Here is a 12,884-nt window from a genome sequence, read left to right on the forward strand (position 1 = left end):
CACAGCCTGCCCCACCTTGGCTCAACCAGTAGCTCCTCCACACTCACCCACGCCTTTCACTCCTGCCTGGGGCACACACCGCCCCCCGCACCCTGTGCTCAGCGCATGCACCCCCCACCACACACACACAGGCAGGGGTCACCCAGTGTCCAGTGGTTTTATGGAGAGAGGGGGTTCCCCTTGTACTAGACAGTATGAAGAAACCAAGATGTGGGGGGCAGAGAGCGACAGACAGAGAGAAAGACAGGAGGGCCCGACGGGAGAGTTAGGGCCAGAGAACAGGACAAGAAAGAAGAAAGGGACAAAGAAAGGGGGAGTAGAAAACACACAGAAAGACAGAGGCAGTGAGGGGAAGGACCTCAGAAGAAGAGCAGGACACTGTCCTGGGGGTTCCTGGGGCTCTGGTGGTGGGCAGTGGTGTGCTCTGCCCTCAGCCCTATAAGCCCCCAGCGCTCTTGGTCACCCACTCTGGGCCTGCCACCAAGAAAGTTCCTAAACTCTCTCCTCTTCTCACAGTTCCCTCCCCCGGCCCTGTGTCACGTTCAGGTAAAATATCCAGGGCTCACCCACCACTTCAAGAGGGAGGAAGTCCTGAGCTCCCAGGTCCAGGCTTCAAGGGCTGGGGACCAGGCCCTCGGCTTCTGCACGGTGCTCCACACAGCTGTGTAGACTGCAGGGCCCTCTGACATCTGTCCATCCCTGGTGTAAGCAGACCTTACTTGAGCCCCAGGCCTATTGACCCCCAGGGACAGCATCTCTGCCACTCACACAGGAGCCCCCAGAATCCAGCCAACATAGCTTCATTTTCTCCCCAAAAGGCATTGCTTGCTTTTTGGAGGCAACACTCCTCCTGGCTTTCGAGGCCTATCATGCCACCCCAGGACCACTGACTGTTTCCATTGTTCTCGTCTCTTCTCTAGAAGCTCATTTCCTCTGCATACTCGGAGGTTTTCATCTCCTGCCTCCTTCAGATGCCCATAAAGAGGCCAGGCATACCCAGTCTGGCTCAGGTACCCGGGGAAGCTACTGACTGGCCAGAGAAGGGTCTGGTCTCCTTCCTCCTTTGTTTCTTGCCTCTCAGCCAGTCCCCTCTCCATGACAAAATATTGTCTTCAGTCCTACCGACAGTTTGGAGGTGGACGCTTTGCAGGGGAGGCTTAAACCCTAACTACCACCTGCTCTTCACCTTCCCTCAGCTGGGTACACTGGGTTTCCTCTTTAGGGAAGCAACTGTATTGCCTCTCTTCTAGAAAATTAAAGCCACCCAGGGCTTCAGTGCCAGGCCCTTTATTATGAATTCCTCCAACAGGCCTGGAATGAAAGCCAGGCTGCTGACTGGGGCCGGCCCTCCAAATCCCCTCCGACCCTAACAAGGAGGAGAGCTATCTTGCACAATGCCACTTGCCAGGCCACCTGCAGCCCCACAAGTCCACCTCCTCATTCTCGTTCCCAAGCACTGCCAGGGGCCATCAGAAAGAAAGAGGGCTAAGGATGGGAATGGAGACTGAGTCCTGGAGGGAGGGAGGGCAAGGGACTGAAAGAAAAGGAGGGCAAGAAGGAGGGAGGGGAAGACCGAACCAGAAAAAGATGTTGGGGGAGGGGGTTGGGGTGGGGTGGGATCTGTGGAGAGATAGTGGAAGAGAGAAAGAGATGGGGAGAGAGACAGGGAAAAGAGAAATAAGAGTCATGGTAAGAGACAGGAACAGAGAGCCTAGGCTTCCCCTGGCTTCTCTAGACCTCTCCAGTGGGATTTAAGACCTCAAGCAATCCTGGGGATCAAGATGGAGGCTTGGCCTGGGGCTTGAGAATCAGACTGTCTCCTGGGAACTACCCCCATGCCCCAGACCCAGCCTCTGTGGCCCAGGACAGTAGTGGGGACAGGTAAAGGCTAGGGAGTGCCTTAGCCAGGCACTGGGAAAAGAGACTGCAGGCCCCATATTGTGGTTAATCTCCAAGGACACGCAAGAATGCAGCAGGAGAGACTAGGATTAGACAACAGGGAGAACTCGATGACAGCTAGAGCCCCGGGATTCATTCCCTGCAAGGGCAGGGAGGTTGAGGGGGCAGAGGAGGAAGGAATCTGCAAGGAGGGAGCTGACGTCCTCCTGGAAGGCTGGAAATGAAGCACAGGCAGCCCAGTCTTCTCCCACCTCCCTCCACCCCCAGCGATGAGTCAGGGATTCCGCAGAATGCTGAATTCCTGTCTTCCTTTGGGCAATGATACTTGACACTCTCCTGGGTTTTCTCTCCTGCCACAGAAGTAAAATCTTCAACCATTCTCAAGGACTTCTTTCTCCTCAGCTCCCCAGACAGGCCCCTGCTTTCCTGTGAGTCACTGTATCTTCAAAGCCCCTTCCTGCCTCAGCTTACCCCGATAGCTCTCAGGCTACTGGCTTTGCACGGTTGTTCTGTCTGCCTGGAACCCTCTTCCCAGAGCTAGCTTCTTCTCATCCACCAGAAACCAGTTTAGATGGCACCTGCTGAAACAGATCAGCTCACAAACGCCCAGCACAATGCCTGGCCCACAGAGGCGTTCCTGAGTCCTGTAAATGAATGAACTGTGAATCAATGAATGCAGAAGATTCTGAGGAGCAGAAACCACATGCCCTACCCTCAGGGAGCCCACGATCTGATGGTGGAGACTCAGCCTCTGCCTTGGAACCCCTCAGTGAGCAGAGCTGTGGAACTCAAAGAAAGGAAAGCCTTGCCTGGGGTCTGCAACCAGGTTCCCTCTGAACTTCATGGCAAGGAAGTCTTCTATGGTCAGGGCCCAGCCCACACCTGCTACAAAGGCAGGGCCCAATAAACATTTCTGGGAGGGAGGGGAGGGAAGGGGAGGGGAGGGAAGGAAGACATCTCATGGCCCTTTGGCTTTTCTTTGAGGGCTGCACTCTGGTCAAGAGGCTCCCTGGTGACCAGGGCCAACTGGCCCTTTCCATCAGAGCCAGGCACAGGAGAGCATAGTGTGGGTGCTTGCTCTATATTTGAGAGCAGAATAGAGCTGGAGGACTCTGGGCATTGAGAAGCCAGGCCCCAGGCCCCAGGCCCCAGCGACGAGGCTATCTCAGTTTCCAGACCCACAATGAGAGCAACCAGAGGAGGGAGGGGAGAGGAGGCAGGCTGCCACGGGGCCAGGAAGAGGTAGCTAAGGTGGTGTGGGACCCACCTGGGGTGAATGGATGGCTGAGCCTCCAGGGTGGCCTCAAGGGTTGCAGGGGAGACCAGACAGGGCTAAGGGTTGCAGTCCTGGTGGGATCTGAGCCCGGGGAAAAGGGAGAAGCTGAGGAGGAATCCTTCCACCAGCCCTTCAAGGCGAGCAAAGCCCCCTGCACTCCCCCAGCCCCAGCGAGAGCAGCTGGTTAGTGGATCAGGATCATTGCCTCAGGAAGGCAGCGGAGTTTCTGTGAATGAATCTTTTCCATGCTCAAACCAAAACCTAAGTCCCTAGCCCAGCAGGCAAAGCTGCCACTTCCTCTCTCCAGAACAGCAAAGACCTAAGGCACTGGGAAGAGACCTGCCACTTGGGGCACCTCCCTTCAGGCCACCCTGGGGGTGGCTGCTGTGGCAGAAGTGGAGGAGAGACAAGTCAGGATGGGAGACTTTCTCCTGAGCTGGCCTCTGCGTTCTGCTGTGATATCCCTGCCCCAGGAGACAAAGTGCCACAGAGGATAAATAGTAGGGGTGGAATTTAAACCCCGAGAAAGTGAGCAAAAAGTCACAGACTTCCTGGGTCTATGCAGGGATAAGAGCTAAGGGCCAGGGAATGAGTAAGTGCTGAGGCGTGAAGCCAGGGGTTAGTGGGTCAGTGACCCACCCCATCCACCTATTCCTTAGCTGGCCATCATTAGGGAAATGATGTATTTATTTAACCAACACATACATAGTGCAAGGTAAAGCACAAATACCTAACAAATATTAATTCAGTGATTCCCCAGAACAAACCCAGGAAGACAGCACTATTGTCATCCCCAGCTGCAGATAGGGAAACTGAGGCCCGAGGAGGTTACCTGAATCGCCCCACATCACACAGCTGGAAAGTGGCTGAACCGGAATTCAAACCCAGACATGATGCTGCCCAGTTGAGTCTTGCTGCTGCCATGATTTCAAGGCCTGGAAGGGGTCAGAGAAAGTCAAAAGTCAGGAGGCCAGCGTCAGAGTAGGGCAAGGACCTCCCCCAGCAACGGCCAGAGCCTGAGAGAGAGCAGCTGATGGAATTGCACCCCTTGTTGCGGGGGTGGGGAGTTGGCCCAGGCCCAGGGAGTGGCCAATGGCAGGGCCCCTGCCTCCCTCAGCTTGCCAGGGAGAAAAGGAACCCCTCCACGGTGTTTCTATTATCTGGAGGAGAAAGTGAGGTGGGAAGAAAAGTTGGCTGGAAAGCAGACTGAACTTGCAACTTGGTTTAATAACCAAATCCCAGTTCTCCCTGTGAGCCAGGGCTCCCTCCCACTGTCCCCTCCAGAAAAATCCAGGCCAGGCCTGGGTCTGGGAACAAAGAAGCCTGTCCCCACAACCCCCCCTCCCCCAGCTCCCAGCTCCCTACTAGAGCCCCAGAAGTAGGGTCCATTCCTCCTGGAACCTGCAATGGCCCCTCCAGGCCTCCAGTCCCACTCTGGCTGGTCAGGTGGAGAAAACTCTTCCCGAGCTCAAAGAGAAGAGGAGGATCCCAGAGATGGGTGACTGCATTTTCCACCCTGAATATGAGGCTGTGTGGGTTGGAAAAATAAACGGCACTGGCTGGGGAAGGGGGAGTGAACTGTTTGAATGAGGGCTGTCCTGAGAAATGCCGGTCATGTGGTCCTTGGTCCAAATGAAAGGTCAGAGCACCCACTGCGCAGTCAGAATGGCTGGGGAGCGGGAGGAAAGGGGAGGAGCAGAGTGGGCAGTCCTCATACACACTCACACACGCACATTCACATACATCTTCACACACACCCACTCTCACACACACACACACACATATTCATATACACATTCACACGCATCCATATGCACCTTCACACACACACACAAACATATACATCTTCACACACACCCACGCTCACACACACACACACACATATTCATATGCACATTCACACGCATCCATATGCACCTTCACACACACACACAAACATATACATCTTCACACACACCCACGCTCACACACACACACATATTCATATACACATTCACACACATCCATATACACCTTCACACACACACAAACACACACATTCATATACATCTTCACACACACCGACGCTCACATACACACACATATTCATATACACCTTCACACACACATCCATATACACCTTCTCACACACACACATTCATATACACATTCACACACATCCATATGCATCTTCACACACACACACATTCATATACATCTTCACACACACCCACGCTCACATAACATATTCATATACACATTCACACACACATCCATATACACCTTCACACACACACACATTCGTATACATCTTCACACACACCCACGCTCACATACTCACACACATATATACACATTCACACATATTCATATACACATTCACACACATCCATATATACCTTCACACACACCCACACACACACATACATCTTCACACACACCCACGCGCTCATACACACACACACATATTCATATACACATTCACACAATCCATATACACCTTCACACACGCACACACATTCATATACATCTTCACACACACCCACGCTCACATACACACACATTCATATACATCTTCACACACACCCACATACACATTCATATACATCTTCACACACACCCACATACACATTCATATACATCTTCACACACACTCATACACATACATATCCATATACACATTTACACACACCCACACTTATACACATTCACACACAACCACATACACCTGCACACACACCCACACACACATACACACTCACATTCATAGACATCTTCACACACTCACACTCACACACATTCATATACACACACATTCATATATACATTCCCACACACCCACTCATACACACTCACACACATTCATATACATCTTCACACACCCACACTCATATACACCCACCTACATTCATATACACACACACTCACATACACATTCACACACATTCATATACATTTTACACACCCACACACTCACACTCACACATTCATATACACATTTTCACACACCCACACACACACAACACAAAAACATTCATATACATATTCACAGACACATTCACATACATCTCACACACCCCACACACTTACACACACATTCAAATACAGTCTCATGCACACACATTCATATACATATTGTCACACACACACACACTCATACACACTCATATACACTCATACATTTATATACACATTCTCACACCTCGACACACTCACATGCACTTATCTAGACACTGAGATACTTAGATACACACACAGATACACGCAGACACACACTCCAACTCCTACACACATACATTCACCCCCTCACACACCCACACATGTATATACACTCACATCCTGAAGCACACTCAGACACACATACTCACTCTCAGAAGCACACATCCCTCAGAAGGGGTGGGACTAGCCTAGGAAAGAGTCCTTCTGGGAGAATGGCATGGCCGGTGGCTGCCAAGGGGTAGGCAGAAGCCTAGGACTGGGCAGGGAGCCCAAGAGTAGGGGGTGGTGCTGCAGGCCACTGTGCAGAGGCCAGGACTGTGAATGAAGTGGGCACTGCTCCTGCCCCCTCCCAGGCCCGCCTCTGGCCAGGCCAGCCTCCATCCCAGCATTGTCTCAGGCACCTTGGGCAGGGTTCCCAGAGCTGGCTGAACCGGGGGCCTGGCCAAACAGCCCTCCCCTGCCCTCCCATTCCTCTCTTCTTGCAGGGAGGGGGTGGGGGACCTTCCCCATAACCCTGGCATTTCACCACCAGCCCACACTGGTGGCTTTCGGAGAAGCTCAGGTGCCAGAATTTGACCCCAAAACTCCAGGTTCCACAACGCCCCCCGCTTCCTTCCCAGGCCAGGAAGCCTTGGAAGTCCAGCCCCCACCAACCTGTCCCCTCAACTATGACATTCATTTCTTTTCTTTTCTTTTCTTTTTTGAGATGGTGTCTCGCTCTGTCACCCAGACTGGAGTGCAGTGGTGTGATCTCAGCTTACTGCAACCTCCACCTCCTGGGTTCAAGCGATTCTCCTACCTCAGCCTCCTGAGTAGCTGGGATTACAGGCACACGCCGTCATGCCCGGCTAATTTTTGTATTTTTGTAGAGACGTGGTTTCACCGTGTTGGCCAGGCTGGTCTTGAACGCCTGACCTCAGGTGATCCACCTGCCTCAGCCTCCCAAAGTGCTGGGATTACAGGTGTGAGCCACCACACCCAGCCCATGACATTCATTTCTACCACATCCCAGGTATCCCATCTGCTCTCCTCCACGGGCTGAATTTAGTGCAGGGCAGACTGTCTCCCTCCCCACATCCCCCACCCAAAGCAATAGGAACTACTGGCATTTTAGTCTCAAAGGCCAAATGAATCACCTGTGTGCATGTGGTGGGGGCTGGAGGGGCAGGCATTAGTAGATTGATCTGAACCAGTTCCCTCTTTGAGAACTGGCTCTCTCCTGCCCTCTCCAAAATGTTCTCCACCCGCCCCTCGACATGCAGTCCTGGCAGGGTGAGCCCCACTTCTCCCTGTTGGTGCCAGAGAGCTGAGCCACCCTCACAGTGGCTATGTCCCAGCCAAAGGAAGGGACCCTATGGGCAAGAAGACCAGCCATCATCTGGACCCGGGTGGCCTCCCTTAAGGGAACTTAGGCAACACCCTTTGCAGGACCTAGTAGGGTAACAGCAAGAGGGTCACCATGCTGTCCTCACAGGGCTTGCATGTGGGAGGGGCTCTTCCCTGTCTTGGAACTGAGCCTGGACAACTCAGGTGCCCTCCAACCTGTTCTCTACCTGAGCCAAAGAGGTTTTTTCCAAAACACAAATCGGATCCCATCCAGCCCTTGCTTAAAACCTTTCAAAGGTTTCCCAATGCCCTCCGGATAATTCCTTAATGCAGCACAACACGCAAGATCTGCCACTGCACCTCGCCTCCTCTTCCCCTCCCCATGTCATGATCCTCACCCATTGAAAGGAATGCCACCCCTCTCCCAGTTCTGGGATGCTCACCCCCACTCCCAGCTCACTCATCATCCTGCAGATCTCAGCTCCACCTCTCCTGGAAAGTCTTCCTAGATCCACCCCCGGGTCTCAAGCTGAAGCCTCCTCTCTGCTCTAGGGGACATTGTATCTCTTCTGTCCTGGCACTGATCACAGTGTGTTGAAACAGTCTGTTTGCTCCTCAGCCTTCCCATCTCAACCAGGAGCTCAGAAGGGAAGGGATACATCTGTCTTACTCATCCTTAAGCTCCTAGCCCCAAGCACAGCACCTGGCACAGAGGAGGTGCTGGATAAACTTGAATGAATGAATCGATCAATCAGTCAACAGCCCATCACTACCCAGGGCCATTTTGCACACCTTCCAGGGCTGGCCTGAGGCAAGCATGCCCACACCCCTCTGCTCATGCCCCTCAACCCACTGCTTCATATGGCACAGTAAGTCTGGCTCCCCACCCTCTGGAAAGAATCCTCTGTATAGACCCCTTCCCCTAACCAAGCCCCACCATCTTCAAGGAAGGCTCAGCTCTAATCCAGGACACCACTCCAGGAAGTCCCTGACTGCCTCCACAACCGCACCTGCTCCAAACTCCTACAAAGCCTTTCACTGGGGCCACTCTTTGGCTTATATCACAATGCGCTTTTTTGGGTTCACTGTCAGCTCCCCTAAGGCTCTTGGCCTCCCATGAAGGCTGGGGCCCTGGCAGACAGAACCAGCAGGTGCTACCTGGGCTGCACTTTGAGGCAGGCCCTGTGCTGGGTCCTCTAGAAAGACAGGCCAGCCTGGCTCTGCTGAGAACTCGGGGTGGAGTAGGCTCAGGAAGCCAGGGGTTCTACTGTTTCCTTTCTCACCCCAGGCCCTGCTGGGGACCAGGACCTGGAAATGAACATCACAGGAGGAAGGCCCCAGCAGGCAGAAGGGTATCAGCCAGCAGGCAGAATCCAAGGAGAGGAAAGAGCTAAGATTGGGCCATCAGAAGCCAGACTCCCAGTCCTGGGGCAGGAAACCAGGGGGGTCAGGGAACAGTCCCAGTAGAAGAGAAGGTGAATGGGAAGCTTCACTCCATCTGCCTTGGCTGCTGCTCAGCTGGGAGAGGCTTCTACAGAGGTGAAGGACTCACTAAAAGGGTAGGGCTATGCGTATGTCTTCCCCAAACCCCTGCAGCAGTTCACCAGCTTCTTGGCAGTGGCTCAGCCAACCCCCTGCCCAAATCACCAATGCTCTCGGTACCAATCAGCAGAGGTTAGATGCGTGCTGGCCTAGTCCATGCTGGCCCCTGGCAATGGGCCAGAAGTACCGAAGATTTGGCGCTGGCGTGACTGTAAGGCTCTCTGCACAGACATCCTCATGACCTCCTCTGCACACAGGCACATTTTCAAGGGGGCTTGAGATGGGGCTTGAGAAGGTGGGCCATTTCCCCTGGGCAGCCATGAGATGGGGACCTATGTCCCTCACTCACACTGGGCCATCCATGCCGATGCTGGCCAGGAGACCCATGTTAGCTTCTGACTTTGCCATCAACCTGCTGGGTAACCTCGGATAAGCCCCATCCTCCTCTCTGTAAAGTGGGTGCAATAATCCCTGCTTAACTCACCCCACAGTGTTGCCATAATGATCAGATGAGGTTGTGCCCATGAAAATGCTCAGCAAACTTTAGAATCTACAAAATGAAATGTTTCTGATTATCATTCTTGTTGTTATCATCATCTAAGGAAACTAACTCTGCCGCCTCATTTAAATACAGCAGTTTCATCTCCCTTCGAGATCCCCTTGCTCAGCAACCGTCATGGCTCCCCTTTGCCTACAGGATAAAAGCCACATTCTGTGGTCTAGATGTTCATCTGGCCCAAGCCGACTTTCCAGTTTTATCTCCCTTGCCTTTTAGTCTCACTGGTCCTTTTGGAGTTCCCCCAGCACATTTTTTGTCTTCCTGCCTCCATGCCTTTGTCCATGCTGTTCCCCCTCCTGGAACACCCTCCCCCATTGCCACCTATGGAATTTAACTCCGTCTTTCAAGACCAAACTGTGGTACCAGCTCTTCCGTGAAGCCTCTCTCTCAGCTCAGCCAGAAGTGCTCTCTCCTTCTCTGTAAGGGACGTGGTTTCCATCAAATGCCATGACACTTTCTGGCACAGAGTTAGTGCTCACAAAATGAAAGTTGCAATTACCACGCCCTGCACTCTAAACACTGACTCATTTAATCCTTACTACAACCCCATGTTTGTGTACTATTAGCATCCCCATTTTCCAGATAGAAAAATCGAGGTGTAGAAAGGCTAAATACCTTGCCCAAAAGAGCATCAGACCAGGGCTTGAACCTGATCAGCTGACACTGGAACCCGTATGTGCCTCTAATCATGAGAAACTGCACCATGTCTACTTATTCAGTTTTGCTGTCCCCTGCCCAGCCCAGGGCCTGGCGTGGAGCAGGTGCTCAGTAAATATTTGCTGGCTTCAGCACTCATTTCTCAAGCCTCCTGTGCACAGTCATCTCACTGTCCTGGGAGTCTCTTAAGGGCAAGGCCCAGTGGCTGGCTCAGAGGGGTCCCAGGAAATGTGACCAAATGGCTCCACTCACCTGCATGTTCATTAATGTCCTCATGCATCAGAGTGCCAGGCTAAGGCTGGAAGAGATGGGGCCACAACCCTTTGGCCAGCAGCATGAGGCTGTCTGGTAGCACACTTGGTGACCAAGTTGGCTGCTGGACAAGGTCAGTGATTAACCCACCCTCTGTGGTCATGACAGGGTGTCAGGGGGGCCTTGAGCAGGGTGGGGAGGGAAGCAGGGATAACTCTCAAAGTCTGAGTGCAAGGGGCTCTAGGAACCACCTAACCCAATTATTCACTCCCATTAAACAGATGAGGAAGTTGAGGCACTAGAGTTGGAATGACTTGCTGGAAGATGAAGAACACAGAAAAGGCTTGCAAAGGTGCCAACATTTCTGGGCCTTTCCTCCTCACCCTGTAGGTGGGCACGGGCCCCCTCTTCCCCCTTGGAGAGCTTGATAGTCAGCCTCATGTAGCCCAGGAACCAAGAGGCCTGAGCTCTTCGGTGATCTCAGCCCCAGAGAAAAGGGTGCCCTCAAGACAGCTTTGCTAGGCTGCTGTGCCCAGCCAGCAGCAGCCCCTTCAAAGAGAACAGGGAGAGAGGTTGGGAGAAGGCCAGTCACTAATTGTGGAAAATAAATCAGAGACATCTAAACCACACAGTTGAAGAAGAGCCAGTTGCACACAGACATGTTTCCTTTTGTGTTCTTGCTCACCAAGTTTAATTGTTAATTGAAAGCTGGGAGTTACGTAAGTTATGGGGATACCAAAGAAGGAGTTGGAACAAGCTGTTGAAAATTACCCACTTGCTGAGTGGTTTGTGAGGTGGGGAGGGGTCTCAAAAAAGCAGGCAGCTGACCCCAAGAGGGCAACCAGAACAAAACCATCCCCTAAGAAGAGCTCTCTCCATCTGCAGCCGCATGATTCCTGGAGCTTAAGAGCAAAGAATGTGTGTTCAAGCTGCTGATTTCCCACAAATGCACGTGGAAATTCAAAAGTAATGCCATGATATTGATTTATCAGTTTAATAATCAGACAAAACCTCCCACATATCTGACCCTGTGCCACTTGTAGGCAGGGCTGTGTCTGAGGGGGATCCCTGGGGACAGGGCTGTGTCTCCCCTCAGACTGGGGCTCCCTGAGGACAGGGCTCTGTCTCCCCTCAGACTGGGGCTCCCTGAGTCAGGGCTGTGTCTCCCCTCAGCCTAGGTCTGAGCTGCATCTTCCCTATGACTAGAGTCTTCCTGCAAACAGGAAGCTGCTTTTCCTCTCTCTGATTAGGGGCTCCCTGAGGCAGGGGCGTGGTTTCTCCGTGAAATCAACCTAACCTCACCAACCTGGGTTGATGAACCAGAGACCTGCAGCCACCTGTCACTATTGGAAAATGTCAGGACACACCCTCATGTCAGAGTGGGAAGGGTTAAGAGAGGGCTTGGAAACTGCAGTTCTCAGGAACACCTTTCTCATCAGCCAGCCCTTCCTGTCTTGACTGCTGCCAGGACTTAGATTGGCCTCTGATGGGTTCCAGCTGACAGCCAGGCCTCCTCCATTCTGACCCTCAGGCAGTGGTGTCCTGTAATGACCCACCACAGGTATTCCCAGCTGCCTGAGCCAGGGAGGGCTGGCATTAGGATGGAGTGGGATGCAGGGAGGGAGTGGGCAGCCCTGCCATGGGGAGGAAGCAGAGTACAAGGGAGGGGGCGCTGGGGCCTGAGGCCCTGGGACCTGGGGTAGGAGGGGATGGTGGGGCCTGGGGTAGGAGGGGATGCTGGGACTTGGGGTAGGAGGAGACAGTGGGGCCTGGGGTAGGAGGGGACGCTGGGGTCTGGGGTGGGAGGGTACAGTGGGGGCTGGGGTGCCAGAGACTCCCTCTGGTCACCTGGCCCTGTAGCCTGGAAGCCCAGGGCGGGGTGACATGGGCTGCCCTTCCCACATGGGCTAGTTTCTTTTGCTGCCACCAGCCCCAGGGAGAGGCCTCCTTATAGCCTCCAGCCTGGGCAGCAGTCCGTGGCTCTCCTGAACCCCTCCTCAGCCATGAGTCATTCCCAGCAGTCTGTGTGAGCCAAGGCAGCAAACACCATCCCACAGCCTGCAGAGAGCCTGGGACAAACTGCATGACCGGCTAGATGCAGGTGCCCAGCACAGGAGCATCCAGCCTGGTCCGGATGGGAAGACTGAATCCTGGATCTTCAGAAATCCCCGCTTT

General features: G+C 53.2%; 1 long non-coding RNA gene across 1 annotated transcript; it reads right to left on the reverse strand.

Annotated features, from left to right (window-relative positions):
* Nucleotides 1-483: 483 nt before the first annotated feature.
* On the reverse strand, nucleotides 484-3,457 carry LOC115830966. The gene is made up of 3 exons (XR_004026511.1): nucleotides 3,167-3,457; nucleotides 2,371-2,477; nucleotides 484-699 (listed from the first exon to the last, which is right to left on the reverse strand). It is a non-coding gene; the product is annotated as an uncharacterized LOC115830966 (long non-coding RNA).
* Between the last annotated feature and the right edge of the window lie 9,427 nt (nucleotides 3,458-12,884).

Source organism: Nomascus leucogenys, chromosome 17 (assembly GCF_006542625.1).
Source record: "Nomascus leucogenys isolate Asia chromosome 17, Asia_NLE_v1, whole genome shotgun sequence".
Classification (NCBI taxonomy): Eukaryota; Metazoa; Chordata; class Mammalia; order Primates; family Hylobatidae; genus Nomascus; species Nomascus leucogenys.